The 19256-nt window shown below is 46.3% G+C and overlaps 1 long non-coding RNA gene across 1 annotated transcript in view; it reads right to left on the minus strand.

The window, feature by feature from the left end:
* Nucleotides 1-11058, minus strand: part of LOC138672763 (uncharacterized) — a 136173-nt gene extending 125115 nt beyond the window's left edge. The window contains exon 1 of the long non-coding RNA XR_011319772.1: nucleotides 10897-11058. This is a non-coding gene — a long non-coding RNA (uncharacterized lncRNA). The remainder of the gene's footprint in view (nucleotides 1-10896) is intronic.
* Nucleotides 11059-19256: the final 8198 nt, after the last annotated feature.

Raw genomic sequence — 19256 nt, forward strand, 5'->3', positions numbered from 1 at the left:
ATCGCAGAATAATCTCTATGGTTAAGAGAAACCCCTTCACAACAACCAACCAAGTGAACAACACTCTCCAGGAGGTCGGCGTATCAATATCCAAATCTACCATAAAGAGAAGAATGCATGAAAGTAAATACAGAGGATTCACTGCACGGTGCAAGCAACTCATAAGCATCAAGAATGAAAAGGCTAGACAGAACTTTGCTAAAAAACATCTAAAAAAACCAGCACAGTTCTGGAAGAACATTCTTTGGACAGATGAAACCAAGATCAACCTCTACCAGAATGATGGAAAGAGAAAAGTATGGTGAAGGCGTGATACAGCTCATAATCCAAAGCGTACCACATCATCTGTAAAACACGGGGGAGACAGTGTGATGGCTTGGGCATGCATGGCTGTCATGATTCCAATGGCAGGGAATCACAAAAGGACAAGCACAAACGAGCTCTAGGGTGATGGAACCTGAGCTGACCGCGACCCTAAACCTGAACACACAAATAACAATAGCCGGGGAACGTGCCTACGTTGATCCTAGACGTCTCGCACCAGCCGAAGATCTAACTTCCCCTATTAGAAGAAACACAGACCTCTCTTGCCTCCAGAGAAATACCCCACAGAAATAGCAGCCCCCCACATATAATGACGGTGAAATGAGAGGAAGGCACATACACAGTATGAAATCAGATTCAGCAAAATGAGGCCCGCTAAAACTAGATAGCAGAGGATACAAAAGTAAACTGCGCGGTCAGCAAAAAACCCTTCAAAAAACCATCCTGTAATTACTTGAACTCATGTTCCAACTCATGGAACATGAGGAGCAATTACAGCCCGCTAGAGCAACCAGCAGCAAAGAAACAATTATATGCAAGCTGGACAAGACAAAAATAAATCAAAACGTGGAACAAGAAAATCAAAAACTTAGCTTGTCCTGAAGATTACTGAAGCCAGAAGCTGAGGTAACAAAACACTCTGATAACCTTGATAGCCGGCGGGGAAATGACAAGAAAGCCCGGTTAAATAGGAAACTCCCAAATCCTAATAGAACAGGTGGACACCAGAGACAGCAGAACACAAATCACCCAGTACCATCAGTAACCACCAGAGGGAGCCCAAAAACAGAACTCACAACAGTACCCCCCCCCTTGAGGAGGGGTCACCGAACCCTCACGAGAACCACCAGGGCGACCAGGATGAGCCCTATGAAAAGCGCGGACCAAATCATCAGCATGAACATCAGAGGCAACCACCCAAGAATTATCCTCCTGACCATAACCCTTCCACTTGACCAAATATTGGAGTTTCCGTCTGGAAACACGAGAATCCAAGATCTTCTCCACAACATACTCCAATTCTCCCTCCACCAGCACTGGAGCAGGAGGCTCAGGCGAAGGAACAACAGGTACCTCATACCTCCGCAACAACGACCGATGGAACACATTATGAATAGCAAACGATGCCGGGAGATCCAAACGAAACGACACAGGGTTAAGAATTTCCAAGATCCTATAAGGACCGATGAACCGAGGCTTGAACTTAGGAGAAGAGACCTTCATAGGAACAAAACGAGAAGACAACCACACCAAGTCCCCAACACGAAGTCGAGGACCCACGCGGCGACGGCGATTAGCAAACTGCTGAGCCTTCTCCTGGGACAACTTCAAATTGTCCACCACATGACTCCAAATCTGATGCAACCTATCCACCACCATGTCCACTCCAGGACAATCAGAAGGCTCCACCTGACCAGAGGAAAAACGAGGATGAAACCCCGAATTACAAAAGAAAGGAGAAACCAAGGTAGCAGAACTAGCCCGATTATTAAGGGCAAACTCGGCCAGCGGCAAAAAGGTAACCTAGTCATCCTGATCAGCAGAAACAAAACACCTCAAATAAGTTTCCAAGGTCTGATTAGTTCGCTCCGTCTGGCCATTCGTCTGAGGGTGGAATGCAGACGAAAAGGACAAATCAATGCCCATCTTAGCACAGAACGTCCGCCAAAATCTAGACACAAACTGGGATCCCCTGTCAGAAACGATGTTCTCCGGAATCCCATGCAAACGAACCACGTTCTGGAAAAACAGAGGGACCAACTCAGAGGAGGAAGGCAACTTAGGCAAGGGTACAAGATGAACCATTTTAGAAAAGCGGTCACACACAACCCAGATGACGGACATTTTTTGAGAGACAGGGAGATCCGAAATAAAGTCCATGGAAATGTGCGTCCAAGGCCTCTTCGGGATAGGCAAAGGTGACAACAATCCACTGGCTCGAGAACAGCAAGGCTTAGCCCGAGCACAAACCTCACAAGACTGCACAAAAGAACGCACATCCCTAGACAAGGAAGGCCACCAAAAAGACCTGGCCACCAAGTCTCTAGTACCAAATATTCCAGGATGACCTGCCAACGCAGAAGAATGGACCTCAGAGATGACTCTACTGGTCCAGCTATCCGGAACAAACAGTCTCTCAGGCGGACAACGATCAGGTTTACCCGCCTGAAACTCCTGCAAAGCACGTCGCAAGTCTGGGAAGACGGCCGACAAAATCACCCCATCCCTAAGGATACCAGTGGGCTCAGAATTACCAGGGGAGTCAGGCACAAAACTCCTAGAAAGAGCATCCGCCTTCACATTCTTTGAACCTGGCAGGTATGAAACCACAAAATTGAAACGAGAGAAAAACAGTGACCAACGAGCCTGTCTAGGATTCAGACGCCTGGCAGACTCAAGGTAAATCAGATTTTTGTGATCAGTCAAGACCACCACACGATGTCTAGCACCCTCCAGCCAATGACGCCACTCCTCAAATGCCCACTTCATGGCCAAAAGTTCCCGATTACCCACATCATAATTCCGCTCAGCGGGCGAAAATTTTCTAGAAAAGAACGCACATGGCTTCATCACCGAGCAATCGGAGCTTCTCTGTGACAAAACCGCCCCCGCTCCAATCTCGGAAGCATCAACCTCAACTTGGAAAGGAAGCGAAACATCAGGCTGACGCAACACAGGAGCAGAAGAAAACCGGCGTTTAAGTTCCTGAAAGGCCTCCACAGCCGCAGGAGACCAATCAGCAACATCAGCACCCTTCTTAGTCAAATCCGTCAAAGGCTTAACAACACTAGAAAAATTAGTTATAAAACGACGATAGAAATTAGCAAAGCCCAAGAACTTCTGCAAACTCTTAAGAGATGCAGGCTGCGTCCAGTCACAAATAGCCCGAACCTTGACGGCATCCATCTCAATAGTAGAAGGGGAAAAAATATACCCCAAGAAAGAAATCTTCTGGACTCCAAAGAGACACTTTGAGCCCTTTACAAACAAGGAATTAGCCCGCAGGACCTGAAACACCTTCCTGACCTGCTGAACATGAGACTCCCAGTCATCAGAAAAAACCAAAATATCATCCAAATACACAATCATAAATTTATCCAGATATTCACGGAAAATATCGTGCATAAAGGACTGGAAGACTGAAGGAGCATTAGAAAGTCCGAAAGGCATTACCAAATACTCAAAATGGCCCTCAGGCGTATTAAATGCGGTTTTCCACTCATCACCTTGCTTTATTCGTATAAGATTATACGCACCCCGGAGATCAATCTTAGTGAACCATTTAGCCCCCTTAATGCGAGCAAACAAATCAGTCAACAAAGGCAAAGGATACTGATATTTTACGGTAATCTTATTCAAAAGACGATAATCTATACAAGGTCTCAAGGACCCATCTTTCTTGGCCACGAAAAAAAAACCTGCTCCCAAAGGGGACGAAGATGGACGGATATGTCCCTTTTCCAAGGACTCCTTAACATAATCCCGCATAGCAGTATGCTCTGGCACTGACAGATTGAACAAACGACCTTTAGGAAATTTACTACCAGGAATTAAATCTATAGCACAATCGCAATCCCTGTGAGGAGGAAGCGAACTGAGCTTAGGCTCCTCAAAAACATCCCGATAATCCGACAAAAATACAGGAACCTCAGAAGGAGTAGATGAAGCGATAGAAATCGGAGGTGCATCATCATGAACCCCCTGACATCCCCAGCTTAACACAGACATTGTTTTCCAGTCAAGGACTGGATTATGAGTTTGTAACCATGGCAGACCAAGTACTAGAACATCATGTAAATTATACAACACCAGGAAGCGAATCACCTCCTGATGAACGGGAGTCATACGCATGGTCACTTGTGTCCAGTACTGAGGTTTATTCATAGCTAAAGGTGTAGAGTCAATTCCCTTCAAAGGAATAGGGACTTCCAGAGGCTCAAGACTAAACCCACATCGCTTGGCAAATGACCAATCCATAAGACTCAGGGCAGCGCCTGAATCTACATAGGCATCGACGGAAATGGATGATAATGAGCAAATCAGAGTCACAGACAGAATGAACTTAGACTGTAACGTACTAATGGCAACAGACTTATCAACCTTTTTTGTGCGTTTAGAGCATGCTGATATAACATGAGCTGAATCACCACAATAAAAGCACAACCCATTTTTCCGCCTATAGTTTTGCCGTTCACTTCTAGACTGAACTCTATCACATTGCATTGTCTCAAGTGCCTGTTCAGAAGACACCGCCAAATGGTGCACAGGTTTGCGCTCCCGTAAACGCCGATCAATCTGAATAGCCATAGTCATAGACTCATTCAGACCCGTAGGCGCAGGGAACCCCACCATAACATCTTTAATGGCCTCAGAAAGGCCATCTCTGAACTTTGCAGCCAGGGCGCACTCATTCCACTGAGTAAGCACTGACCATTTCCGAAATTTTTGACAATATATTTCTGCTTCATCTTGCCCCTGAGAGAGAGCTAATAAAGCTTTTTCAGCCTGAATCTCTTGGTTAGGTTCCTCATAGAGCAAACCCAATGCCAGAAAAAACGCATCCACATTAAGCAACGCAGGATCCCCTGGTGCCAATGCAAATGCCCAATTTTGAGGGTCACCCCGCAGGAAAGATATAATAATCTTAACCTGCTGAGCAGGGTCTCCAGAAGAGCGAGATTTCAAAGAAAGGAACAGCTTGCAATTGTTCCTAAAATTCAGAAAACTAGATCTATCTCCAGCAAAGAACTCTGGAATAGGAATTCTAGGTTCAGACATAGGAGCATGTACAACAAAATCTTGTATATTTTGAACCTTAGCAGCAAGATTATTCAAGCTGGAAGCTAAACTCTGGACGTCCATGATAAACAGCTAAGGTCAGAGCCATTCAAGGATTAAGAGGAGGAAAAAAAAATCAGCCAGGCTGCAATTAGGGCTAGGCAGCAACCTGAGGAGAAAAAAAAAAAAAAAAAAAAACTTCCTCAGACTACTTTTCCTCCTACTTCAGCCCAGACATTTTTGGCCGGCTATACTGTCATGATTCCAATGGCAGGGAATCACAAAAGGACAAGCACAAACGAGCTCTAGGGTGATGGAACCTGAGCTGACCGCGACCCTAAACCTGAACACACAAATAACAATAGCCGGGGAACGTGCCTACGTTGATCCTAGACGTCTCGCACCAGCCGAAGATCTAACTTCCCCTATTAGAAGAAACACAGACCTCTCTTGCCTCCAGAGAAATACCCCACAGAAATAGCAGCCCCCCACATATAATGACGGTGAAATGAGAGGAAGGCACATACACAGTATGAAATCAGATTCAGCAAAATGAGGCCCGCTAAAACTAGATAGCAGAGGATACAAAAGTAAACTGCGCGGTCAGCAAAAAACCCTTCAAAAAACCATCCTGTAATTACTTGAACTCATGTTCCAACTCATGGAACATGAGGAGCAATTACAGCCCGCTAGAGCAACCAGCAGCAAAGAAACAATTATATGCAAGCTGGACAAGACAAAAATAAATCAAAACGTGGAACAAGAAAATCAAAAACTTAGCTTGTCCTGAAGATTACTGAAGCCAGAAGCTGAGGTAACAAAACACTCTGATAACCTTGATAGCCGGCGGGGAAATGACAAGAAAGCCCGGTTAAATAGGAAACTCCCAAATCCTAATAGAACAGGTGGACACCAGAGACAGCAGAACACAAATCACCCAGTACCATCAGTAACCACCAGAGGGAGCCCAAAAACAGAACTCACAACACATGGCTGCCAGTGGCACTGGGTCACTAGTGTTTATTGATGATGCGACACAGGACAGAAGCAGCTGAATGAATTCTGAGGTATTCAGAGACATGCTGTGTGCTCAGATCCAGCCAAATGCAGCCAAACTGATTTGTTGTCGTTTCATACTACAGATGGACAATGACTCAAAACATAAAGCCAAAGCAACCCAGGAGTTTATTAAAGCAAAGAAGTGGAATGTTCTTGAATGGCCAAGTCAGTCACCTGATCTCCACCCAATTGCGCATGCATTTCACTTGTTAAAGACTAAACTTCAGACAGAAAGGCCCACAAACAAACAGCAACTGAAAACCACCGCAGTGAAGGCCTGGCAGAGCATCAAAAAGGAGGAAACACAGCGTCTGGTGAGGTCCATGAGTTCAAGACTTCAGGCAGTCATTGCCAACAAAGGGTTTTCAACCAAGTACTAAAAATGAACATTTTATTTGAAATTATTGAATCTGTCCAATTACTTTTGATCCCTTTAAAAACAGGGTGGCACATGTTAAGGAGCTGAAACTCCTAAATCCTTCATCCAATTTTAATGTGGATACCCTCAAATGAAAGCTGAAAGTCTGAACTTCAACTACATCTGAATTGTTTTGTTTAAAATTCATTGTGGTAATGTCTATAACCAAAATTAGAAAAATGTCTCTGTCCAAATATATATGGACCTAACTGTACATTGATAAGAAGTATAGCCTCCTTGAAAGGAGACCATCAGACTACTGCGTCAACTGATTCTAGCAATTCTAACAATTAAAGGCAAAAGGCACTTAAAGGCAAACTATTAACCCTTCTATATCACTGCAAATCAGAAATACTTAAAAAAAACTAGATCAATACCCCCACAAAAAAAAGGAGAGGTACTGGTAGGCAGTAGAAGTGCGGTTATTGAGAGCGAGCACAGCCATAAGAAAAAGATTCACCCAGTCCTCTTGATTAGATGAAACAAAACATCTTAAATATTGCTCTAATTCTTGGTTCAATCTCTCCGAGTGACCATTAATCTCAGGATGATAACCTGAGGAGAACATAAGCTTAATTAACAATCTGGAGGAAAAGCTACACCAGAAGCTAGCCATAAAATGACATGAGAGAAAAAATGTAGGTAAACTTTTAGCGGTAGGTAATTTTAGTAGCGGAACCAAGTGAATCATCTTGCTGAAATAGTCCACCACTACCCATACTACAGTGTTGCCACTATAATAAGACAAATTCAGGATGAAGTTAATGGACAAATGAGTCCAAGGTTGAGACGGAACATCGCTAGGCAAAAGAAACCCTGGCGAGAGGCTTAAGACCTGGTGCAAATTCTGCACTTATGGACAAATTCATCAACATTCTTTCTAACACTCTGCCGCCAAAAGCCCCCGGAAACAGCTCTCCAGGTGGCAGAGGAATAAGATGTCCAGTTAACACATGCATTTTGTTAAGAAGATCAGTGCAAAGTGAGAATGGCACAAAAAGCTTGCCGGGTGTTCAGTCCTCCGGTGCACCAACCTGAGCTTCCACAACGCGCTGTCTGAGATCAATCGCCAGAGCAAATAAGAAGGCATCAACTGAGGCAAACATTTGGAGAATCCTCAGGCAGAGAAAATGCCTAAGGCTCAGGAACTCCATGGAGCAATGACAGAACAAACCCCATGCATTGACTCTCTCCTCTGGATGAGGCAGAACTGAGACGAAAATACAACTTGCATGAAGAAAAAAGATGGAATACTTACTTTGGTCCCCGTCAAAGCAATCCGGTAAATTTTCCAGTCTCAGGGACTGTTTTGAGTGGAGTAGAACCTGCATAGCTGTGAATAACACATGCTGTTGTTGCCGCTTGATGTTTGCCACATCCAAAGACAATGACTGCAATGGCGTGGTCAGGGCATCCATAATGTCTTCTCAGCACACAAAAAATGGAGTGAGCTGGTGATGATATGATAGTGAAGCCACTCACTAGGGAAAATTAGGTAACACACTAAGCACTGCAACCGACCCTGACGGTTCCTGCACAGAATTAAGGTCCTCCTGACCTCGCAGCCCCTAGGGGTAAGATAGCCCTAACTATAGCCAGGAAGATGGCAACTTGGACCTACGTACTGTACCTCCTAAAGAACTGGAGGGCAGAGCAAAGTGTAAAATATCTACAGGTGGGAATGAACAAAAACAACAAAGAGATAAAGAGATAAACCCTAGCTGGTCTTTCACTGACTGGCTAAACTATCGCAATATGGCTGCACATCCAAATGGAGATTATCACCAACAGGAAATGCCAATAGGGAGATGGTACATAAAGCCACATCCAAAAGGTGATAGGGCAGACAAATGAGAGAATGAAAACTTGTAATCCTAAAAAGACTGAAGCAAGGATAACAGAAACCAAACACCCAGAGAAAAGATGTATATGCTGTGGCACAGCATGAAGAGAAGCCAACCACAAAGCACAGACTTAAGGTTTCGAACTCAGATGCATGACACCTGTATGGGTAGCCATAGGCTACATCCTACAACTGTTTTTTCATTTTGTGTCCTGTCCTTGTGTGCAACACATTCCACACAGATAACACACCGAGCAATGTAAGCCAATGGGCTAGTGCACGAGCCATTTTGCAATTTTCCAGATGGACCTAAGAAAAATCATAGCATGTGCTATTTTCATATGCATAAACCCAGAATGCCAATATTTGTGCAAACCCAGAGTAAGGCTAAGGGTTCGGCTGTGAAGTTATGTTACAACCCCTTTGAAGAAGATGTATCCTTGAACTGTGTTTTTGCGCTACACCAGTGAATTAGCTCACTGGCCAGAGTTCAGGTTTTCTGGTGATTTGAAAAGAGTAATGTGGGTAGAAGTAATAACTTCCCCGATTGCTGGGGCCTGACCAATGGAACCCCCCGCCAATCCTGAGAAACGGCATTAGAATTAATACAGTGGCAGTGAATATGATCGACTACCACTTCATTCACCTTGGGCTCTTCAGAGTCCCAGTTCCGAATCCCAGTCCCAGTGGTCAGACCATCAGCAACATATAAGTTATCCCCTATCCAGTGGATTGGAGATAATTTGTAAACTTGAAAATATCCCATTAATTGAAATGTCTCACTACAGTCACAATGCATCTAGTGAATGAGGCACACCTCGCCCTATGATTTACATGTTGTATAATATATGGGAATGAATGTAAATGTGTGTGGTGCAGGTATTGTGCTTTGATCTATACTATGTGCAGTGTCACAAGACACCTTTGCAGATCACAGGACACCTTTGCAGGATACCTGAGTGTGGAAGATAGTGTGAAGTAGCTCTAAATCCAGTTAGTGGTTACAGACTGCTCCCTGATGATCTGTAAGGTGACCTCAGGATTGGAGGAATGCTTTAATAGTAATAATAATCTTTATTTTTATATAGCGCTAACATATTCCGCAGCGCTTTACAGATTTTGCACACATTATCTTCACTGTCCCAGATGGGGCTCACAATCTAGAATCCCTATCAGAATGTCTTTGGAATGTGGGAGGAAACCAGAGTGCCCGGAGGAAACCCACGCAAATGCTTTGACCAGAATTATAGACCCTTGGGCAAGTACAGAACAAACTACACCCCAAAGTGACCTGCAGTGTTTGAGCATGCCAGTCCATTTGAACTGCAACCTTTTGTGGTGAAAAAGCACAGTGTAATACTATGATAAGGCTCGGTGGCTCAGTGGTTAGCACTGCAGCCTTACAGCGCTGGAGTCCTGGGTTCTAATCCCACCTTGGACAACATCTGCAAGGAGTTTGTATGTTCTACCTGTGTTTGTGTGGGTTTCCTCTGGGTACTCCAGTTTCCTCCTACATTCCAAAGACATACTGATAGGGAATTTAAATTGTGAGCCCCATCGGGGACAGCGATGATAATGTGTGCAAAAACTGTAAAACGCTGCGGAATATGTTAGCGCTATATAAAAATAAAGATTATTATTATTATAAGGTATTGGCCTATAAAGACTAGCGGTGCTGTGGCCGAAAGACTGCGGAAAAATGTAGCCTTTACCTTGAGCCCACCATGACCAAAGATAGGGATTTAGGACTGCACCAGGAGACCTGGTGGAAGCATTTACATCTCCAAGCTCTTTTGTGTTCTTTGCATCTGTGAATAAACAGTGTTTCTGTGAGATAGCACTTAAAGGGACACTGTCACCTGAATTTGGAGGGAACAATCTTCAGCCATGGAGGCGGGGTTTTCGGGTGTTTGATTCACCCTTTCCTTGCATGCTGGCTGCAATGTTAGATTGAAGTTCATTCTCTGTCCTCCATAGTACACACCTGCGCAAGACAAGATTGCCTTGTGCAGGCATGTACTACGGAGGACAGAGAATGAACTTCAATCCAATATTGCAGCCAGCATGCAGCCAGCGGGTAAGGAAAGGGTGAATCAAAAACCCCAAAACCCCGCCTCCATGGCTGAAGATTGTTCCCTCCAAATTCAGGTGACAGTGTCCCTTTAAGGACTGCTCCTGGTGTAATATACTTGAAAGCTGTGTTGTGATATCTGTCCTGTCCCAAAAATGTTGGACTGAGTTTGTTGCCAGCAAATATTTTTTTATGACTATGCCTTTTTATGACATCATGCATACCTCACCTCTAACATCATGCATACTTCACCTCGAGTTCTACCTTGACATGTCTGTGTCCGTCACTGTGATATACCAAAGCAGGGAATTCTGACTGGGGGCAAAGGGCCACGCAAAAGGTCTCATCCACACACAAATAATGCTGCCATCTCTCTCAAAGTTACTTAGTTTGATTACTTACTTTTTGCATTTTACAGTAGGTAGTAAATTCCTATCCCAGGGATGTGTACAATAAACATGTACAATGTAGAAGGCCATTTCCCACCAAAAATCCATTGCGTTTAATATTCTATTTAAAACTGGCAAACAGACTATCAGACTGAAGACAATCTGCAGGACAAGATCCGGTGATTACTTCTGAGCTAAGACAGCTGTGAAAATGACAGTATATAAATACTGAGCTTACATCCTTACAGGACTGTAAAAACATCCTGGTCACATGAGTCAAACTCAAACAATCCTAATTCTCTGCATGCTCATAAGCAACGTTCATTTCTCAGGTAAGCCTGCAACACTGTAAGTCAGACCGGTGATCTGACAGAGTGCTGTGCAAACTGTCAGAGCACTGATCTGTGATGTCCCCCCCTGGGACAAAGTGTTAGGGCTAGCGGAACGCACCGAGTAGAAATAGATATTTATTATAAATGGTGCGTTCGCAGCCCGGGGTCCACCGTGCAGGAAGAACCTGCTGCTAGTGAATGGCAGCACTCTTTGGCGGTATAGACTAGCTCTGTTACCTCACAGAGCAGCCGCGAGAGGAAAGCACTGTGCCCTGTTAGCCTCACAGGAGCACAAGCTTACTGCCTAGCTGGTAGCAGTCTGTGGTTATTCAACATGCAATCTCCTCACCGGAGAAGCCGGTATTCTAGGGGCTTATTTCAGCCGGGTCCCTGAACACTCTCATACAATCTCCTCACCGGAGGTGCCGGTATTCTAGGGGCTTATTTCAGCCGGGTCCCTGAACACACTTATGCATAACCACACTGGCGCAAAGCACATATGACTTGATACTAGCGCATGGCCGTGCGGCCATGCGAGCCTTAAATAGTTACAGCACGTTTAGGACCTATCAAAGAAGGACCAATGGAGTGCTGCAGCACCTGAGCATGTGACCCTAGATCTCCAGTGAGAGATCTCGCCATGGGCATGCTCAGAGTGCAAAGCAGGATTTAGTCCTAGCACCTACAAGGACCTTAGCTGCAGTATCTGATCATGTGACCCTCGATCTCCACTGAGAGATCTTACTCTGGGCATGCTCAGAATGTGAAAAGCAGGACTTAGCCCCAGAAGCGTCCGCTCGCCGCTGCCCAGCACTGACTTCAATGGCAGAAGCAGGAAACGCAGCAGTAACTCTTAGCACAGAGTCAGACTGAGCGAGACGCTGGGATCGACGTCTCCGCTGAGCAGGCTCCACTGCGGCAGGAGAAGAATGGGAGACCGCAGCGGAGATGGCCCGAGATTCCCCCTGTGCAGAGGCAGGAACTCCACCCCTAACATTGCCCCCCCTCCTTGGGCCTCGCTACGTTCGAAGGCAGCAATAAGCTGCGGAGCCCGAATGTGCTCAGCAGGCTCCCAGGACCTATCCTCAGGGCCGTAACCCTTCCAGTCCACCAAATAAAATTTTTTACCACGTACCACCTTGCACCCCAAAATAACGTTCACCTCGAAATCGTCCCAAGTAGCGAGGTGCAAACTTAGTGGACTCTACACGCAGCCTGATGTTACAGGCGGAGAGCCACACTAAATCGCCAGGAGCAAAGGTCGGGGCAGGGCGCCGATGTGCATCGGCGGAGGACCTCATTCTCTCCTTCGAGGCCTGAATGTCATCCTGAGTGCGGTCCCAAATGTCCCGTGCCTCCACTGCCCAGTCTGCCACCCTGGAGTCAGCAGAGGACACGGGCATAGGCACAGGAACCCGCGGATGCTGGCCGTAATTAAGGAGGAAAGGAGTCTGACCGGTGGAGTCGGCTACAGCGTTATTAAGGGCAAACTCTGCCCATGGTAATAAAGATGCCAAGTCATCCTGCCTGGCAGAAACAAAATGTCGTAGATAAGTGACCAGAGTCTGATTGGCCCTCTCTACCAACCCATTCGTCTCGGGATGATATGCGGAAGAGAGATTTAACTCAATGCTGAGAAGACGACAAAGCTCTCTCCAGAACCGAGACGCAAACTGGGGACCGCGGTCACTGACAATTTTGTCTGGCATGCCGTGTAGGCAGAAGATGTGTCTTATGAACAACGCTGCCAAGGCCCGTGCAGAAGGTAACCGTGGGAGCGGCACCAAATGCACCATTTTCGAGAAATGATTGGTAATTACCCAAATGACGGTACAGCCGCGAGACTTGGGCAAACCCACCACAAAGTCCATCCCGACCATCTCCCAGGGCCTGTCTGCCACCGGCAAGGGATAGAGTAACCCAGACGGCCGTTGTCGAGGAGACTTATTTTTGGCGCATGAGACACATGCCAGAACGTAATCTCTGACATCTCGGAGCATATGCGGCCACCAGTACGTCCTCGCCAGCAGCTCAGATGTCCTTTTTGTCCCAAAGTGTCCACCCACCCTGGAGGAATGAGCCCAAGAGAGAACCTCCGGTCGCAAATTTATGGGCACAAAAGTCTTGCCCGGAGGCACAGACTCAAGCGACACCGGAGCCACGGTTCTCAAGCTCTCAGAAGGAACAATAAGCCGAGGCTCTCCTTCCTCCTCCTCAGATGACACAACAGAGCGAGAAAGGGCATCAGCTCGAATGTTCTTCTCCCCAGCGAGATAATGGAGGGTGAAGTGGAATCGGGAGAAGAATAAGGACCATCTGGCCTGGTGAGAATTTAGCCGCTGGGCTGTTTGCAAATATAGCAAATTTTTGTGGTCTGTGAAAACTTGAAAGGGAAAACGAGCCCCCTCCAAGAGATGTCTCCACTCTGAGAAAGCCAATTTCATCGCTAGCAACTCCCTGTCCCCGATGGAATAATTCCTCTCCGCTGGTGTGAAGGTCTTGGAGAAGAAGAAGCACGGATGCTTCCGACCTTGAGCATCCTTTTGGAAAAGGACTGCTCCAGCACCAACGGAAGAGGCATCCACCTCCATTATAAACGGCTTATCGACATCGGGACGATGTAGGATGGGAGCGCTAGCAAAATGAGACTTAGTAGAAGAAAAGCCCTGGAGACCTCTTCAGACCACACTTTGGGATTTGCTCCCTTCTTGGTGAGGGCTACCAAGGGAGCTACCAAAGTTGAGAAGTGGGGAATGAACTGGCGGTAATAATTAATGAACCCCATAAAGCGCTGCACCGCTTTAAGTGAATGGGGTTCTTGCCAGTCCATCACTGCCTGTAGTTTGGCAGGATCCATAGCCAGTCCCTGGGCAGAGATGATATAGCCCAGGAAAGGTAAAGACTCCTGCTCAAACACACACTTCTCCAACTTTGCGTAAAGAGAGTTTGCCCGTAAGAGGTCGAAGACTCTGCCAACATCTCTCCGGTGGGAGTCAATATCTGGAGAGAAGATGAGAATATCATCCAGATAGACTACGACCGAGGTGGAAAGCATATCCCGGAAGATGTCATTGACAAAGTCTTGGAAAACGGCTGGGGCATTACAGAGCCCGAAGGGCATCACCAGATACTCATAGTGCCCATCTCTGGTGTTAAACGCCGTCTTCCATTCGTCCCCCTCACGGATGCGAATCAGGTTATAAGCTCCCCGCAGGTCTAATTTGGTAAATACCTTAGCTCCCCGTAGCCTATCAAAAAGCTCAGAAATCATGGGCAGCGGGTACTTATTTTTAAGACCCCTGTAATCTATGCAAGGACGCAATTCTCCATTCTTCTTCTGTACGAAGAAGAACCCTGCCCCTGCTGGTGACACTGACTTCCTAATAAACCCTCTTGCCAAATTCTCCTGGATGTATTGGGACATAGCCTCCGTCTCAGGGAGAGAGAGGGGATAGACACGTCCCCGAGGAGGTTCTGCTCCAGGCAAGAGATCTATAGGACAGTCATAGGGACGGTGAGGCGGAAGGGTCTCCGCGGCCTTTTTGGAGAAGACGTCTGCATAGGACCAATAGTATTTGGGGAGAGTAGAGATATCTGCGGGTATCTCAGTGGTGGAAACCTGAACGCACTCTTTCACACATCTGCCCTTACAGGATTCACTCCAACCCAATATCCTCCCAGAGGTCCACTCAATATGTGGGGAGTGGAAACGGAGCCAGGGTATTCCCAGCAGAATCTCATCCATTCCCTCGGGAAGGACAAGAAGGGAAATAATCTCCTGGTGGGATGGGGACATGACTAACGTGAAAGGGACAGTCTGATGTTGTGATCTGTAACGGGAGTGTCGACCCATTCACCACTCTAACAGTTACTGGTTTGGCAAGCATAACCAGAGGTATTGCGTGGCGCAGAGCAAAAGCAGAAGACATAAAATTTCCCTCTGCTCCTGAATCCACACAAAGCTCTACTGTATGAGTGGATGTGCCTAACAGGATTGTCCCTTTAAAGGACAATTTGGAGGAAAATGCCGCTGTGTCCAGTGAACCTCCTCCAATGGTCACTAGACGCGATCGTTTCCCGACCGCCGTGGACATCTATTAGCATAATGTCCAAGTTGCTGGCAATTTTTACACACCACAGGTACTCGAGCGGTCTGAGACCTAGGTCCCGCTCGAGAAACCTCCATGGCCTCATGGGAGTCGAACGCCATAACAGGAGATTCTAGAGGTTTGGCAAAGGTGGGAGCCAGCCGAAACCTCTGCCTACACTGGGTCCGCTCCAACCTCCGCTCGTTAAAACGGAGATCGATGCGGGTAGATAAAGTAATGAGCTCCTCCAGTGTGGCGGGAATCTCCCTAGTGGCCAAGGCATCCTTAACATGATCTGCCAGTCCTTTCCAGAACACCAGAATAAGGACTTTATCCGGCCATTCCAGCTCAGAAGCTAGAGTCCGGAATTGGATGGCGAACTGGCTGACCATGGAGGAACCCTGCGTAATTGCCAACTATTGGAGCGCGGTATCGTGGGTGACACGGGGTCCCAAAAAGACCTGCCTCAGAGCATCCAGGAAGATAGGAGCACTCTGCACCACACGATCATTACGTTCCCAAAGCGGCGTTGCCCACTCCAACGCCCTGCCCGACAAAAGAGACAAAATGAATCCCACTTTCGCCCGTTCCGTAGGAAAACGTGCAGCCAGCAGCTCGAGATGTACGGAGCACTGGCTCACGAATCCCCGACATAGCTTACTGTCACCAGCAAACTTGTCTGGAAGCGGGAGACGGGATAAAGTCGGAGCAGGGGTGGCAGCGGACAAACTGGCTGCAGCTACACCTGCAGCCTGAACAGCGACAGCAGTAACGTCCACAGCTGAGGTTGCACGCTCTAGAGCCGCCAACCTACCCTCCAGCTGCTGGATGTACCGCTGTAGACGCTGATCGTCCGCCATTTACTAGCCAGACCCTGGCGCTAGTATTATGTTAGGGCTAGCGGAACGCACAGAGTAGAAATAGATATTTATTATAAATGGTGCGTTCGCAGCCCGGGGTCCACCGTGCAGGAAGAACCTGCTGCTAGTGAATGGCAGCACTCTTTGGCGGTATAGACTAGCACTGTTACCTCACAGAGCAGCCGCGAGAGGAAAGCACTGTGCCCTGTTAGCCTCACAGGAGCACAAGCTTACTGCCTAGCTGATAGCAGTCTGTGGTTATTCAACATGCAATCTCCTCACCGGAGAAGCCGGTATTCTAGGGGCTTATTTCAGCCGGGTCCCTGAACACTCTCATACAATCTCCTCACCGGAGGTGCCGGTATTCTAGGGGCTTATTTCAGCCGGGTCCCTGAACACACTTATGCATAACCACACTGGCGCAAAGCACATATGACTTGATACTAGCGCATGGCCGTGCGGCCATGCGAGCCTTAAATAGTTACAGCACGTTTAGGACCTATCAAAGAAGGACCAATGGAGTGCTGCAGCACCTGAGCATGTGACCCTAGATCTCCAGTGAGAGATCTCGCCCTGGGCATGCTCAGAGTGCAAAGCAGGATTTAGTCCTAGCACCTACAAGGACCTTAGCTGCAGTATCTGATCATGTGACCCTCGATCTCCACTGAGAGATCTTACTCTGGGCATGCTCAGAATGTGAAAAGCAGGACTTAGCCCCAGAAGCGTCCGCTCGCCGCTGCCCAGCACTGACTTCAATGGCAGAAGCAGGAAACGCAGCAGTAACTCTTAGCACAGAGTCAGACTGAGCGAGACGCTGGGATCGACGTCTCCGCTGAGCAGGCTCCACTGCGGCAGGAGAAGAATGGGAGAACGTAGCGGAGATGGCCCGAGATTCCCCCTGTGCAGAGGCAGGAACTCGACCCCTAACACAAAGTAAAAAAGTTTTAAAAAAAATTTCCAAATGTGTAAAAAAAAAATAAATTCCTAAATAATGAAAAAAAATAAAAAATATTATTCCCATAAATACATTTCTTTATCTAAATAAAAATAAAAGTGCACACATTTAGTATCGCCGCGTCCGTAACGACCCCACCTATAAAACTATATCACTAGTTAACAACTTCAGTGAACACCGTAAAAAAAAAAAAAAAAACCGAGGCAAAAAACAAAGCTTTATTATCATACCGCCGAACAAAAAGTGGAATAACACGCGATCAAAAAGACTGATATAAATAAACATGGTACCGCTGAAAACGGCATCTTGTCCTGCAAAAAACGATCCGCAACACAGCATCATCAGCGAAAAAATAAAAGAGTTATAGTCCTCAGAATAAAGGGATGCAAAAATAATTATTTTTTCTGTAAAATAGTTTATTGTATAAAAGCGCCAAAACATTAAAAATGATATAAATGAGGTATTGCTGTAATCGTACTAACCCGAAGAATAAAACTGCTTTATCTATTTTACCAAACGCAGAACGGTATAAACGCCTCCCCCAAAAGAAGTTCATGAATAGCTGGTTTTCGGTCATTCTGCCTCACAAAAATCGGAATAAAAAGCGATCAAAAAATGTTACATGCCCGAAAATGTTACCAATAAAAACGTCAACTCGTCCCGCAAAAAACAAGACCTCACATGACTCGGTGGACTCAAATATGGAAAAATTATAGCTCTCAAAATGTGGTAATGCAAAAAATATTTTTTGCAATAAAAAGCGTCTTTCAGTGTGTGACGGCTGCCAATCATAAAAATCCGCTAAAAAATCGCTATAAAAGTAAATTAAACCCCCCTTCATAACCCCCTTAGTTAGGGAAAAATTAAAAAATTAAAAAAATGTAATTATTTCCATTTTCCCATTAGAGTTAGGGTTAGGGTTAGGGCTAGGGTTAGGGCTAGGGTTAGGGTTAGGGCTAGGGTTAGGGTTAGGGTTAGGGCTAGGGTTAGGGCTAGGGTTAGAGTTAGTGTTAGGGCTAGGGCTAGGGTTAGGGCAAGGGTGAGGGCTAGGGCTAGGGTTAGGGCTAGGGTTAGGGCTAGGGTTAGGGCTAGGGTTAAGGCTACAGTTAGGGTTGGGGCTAAAGTTAGGGTTGGGGCTAAAGTTAGGGATAGGATTACATTTACGGTTGGGAATAGGGTTGGGATTAGGGTTACGGGTGTGTCTGGGTTAGAGGTGTGGTTAGGGTTACTGTTGGGATTAGGGTTAGGGGTGTGTTTGGATTAGGGTTTCAGTTATAATTGGGGGGTTTCCACTGTTTAGGCACATCAGGGGCTCTCCAAACGCGACATGGCGTCCGATCTCAATTCCAGCCAATTCTGCGTTGAAAAAGTAAAACCATGCTCCTTCCCTTCCGAGCTCTCCCGTGTGCCCAAACAGGGGTTTAGCCCAACATATGGGGTATCAGAGTACTCAGGACAAATTGGACAACAACTTTTCTCCTGTTACCCTTGGGAAAATACAAAACTGGGGGCTAAAAAATAATTTTTGTGGGAAAAAAGGATTTTTTTTTCTCGGCTCTGCGTTATAAATTGTAGTGAAACACTTGGGGGTTCAAAGTTCTCACAACACATTTAGATAAGTTCCTTGGGGGGTCTAGTTTCCAATATGGGGTCACTTGTGGGGGGTTTCTACTGTTTAGGTACATTAGGGGATCTGCAAACGCAATGTGATGCCTGCAGACCAATCCATCTAAGTCTGCATTCCAAATGATGCTCCTTCCCTTCCGAGCTCTGCCATGCGCTCAAACGGTGGTTCTTTCCCACATATGGGATATCAGCGTACTCAGAACAAATCGGACAACAACTTTTGGGGTCCAATTTCACCTGTTACCCTCGGGAAAATACAAAACTGGGGGCTAAAAAATAATTTTTGTGGGAAAAAATTTTTGTTTTATTTTTACAGCTCTGCATTATAAACTTCTGTGAAGCCCTTGGTGGGTCAAAGTGCTCACCACACATCCAGATAGGTTCCTTAGGGGGTCTACTTTCCAAAATGGTGTCACTTGTGGGGGGTTTCTACTGTTTAGGTACATTATGGGCTCTGCAAACGCAATGTGACGCCTGCAGACCATTCCATCTAAGTCTGCATTCCAAATGGC

This window comes from Ranitomeya imitator, chromosome 3 (genome assembly GCF_032444005.1).
Source record: "Ranitomeya imitator isolate aRanImi1 chromosome 3, aRanImi1.pri, whole genome shotgun sequence".
Taxonomy (NCBI): Eukaryota; Metazoa; Chordata; class Amphibia; order Anura; family Dendrobatidae; genus Ranitomeya; species Ranitomeya imitator.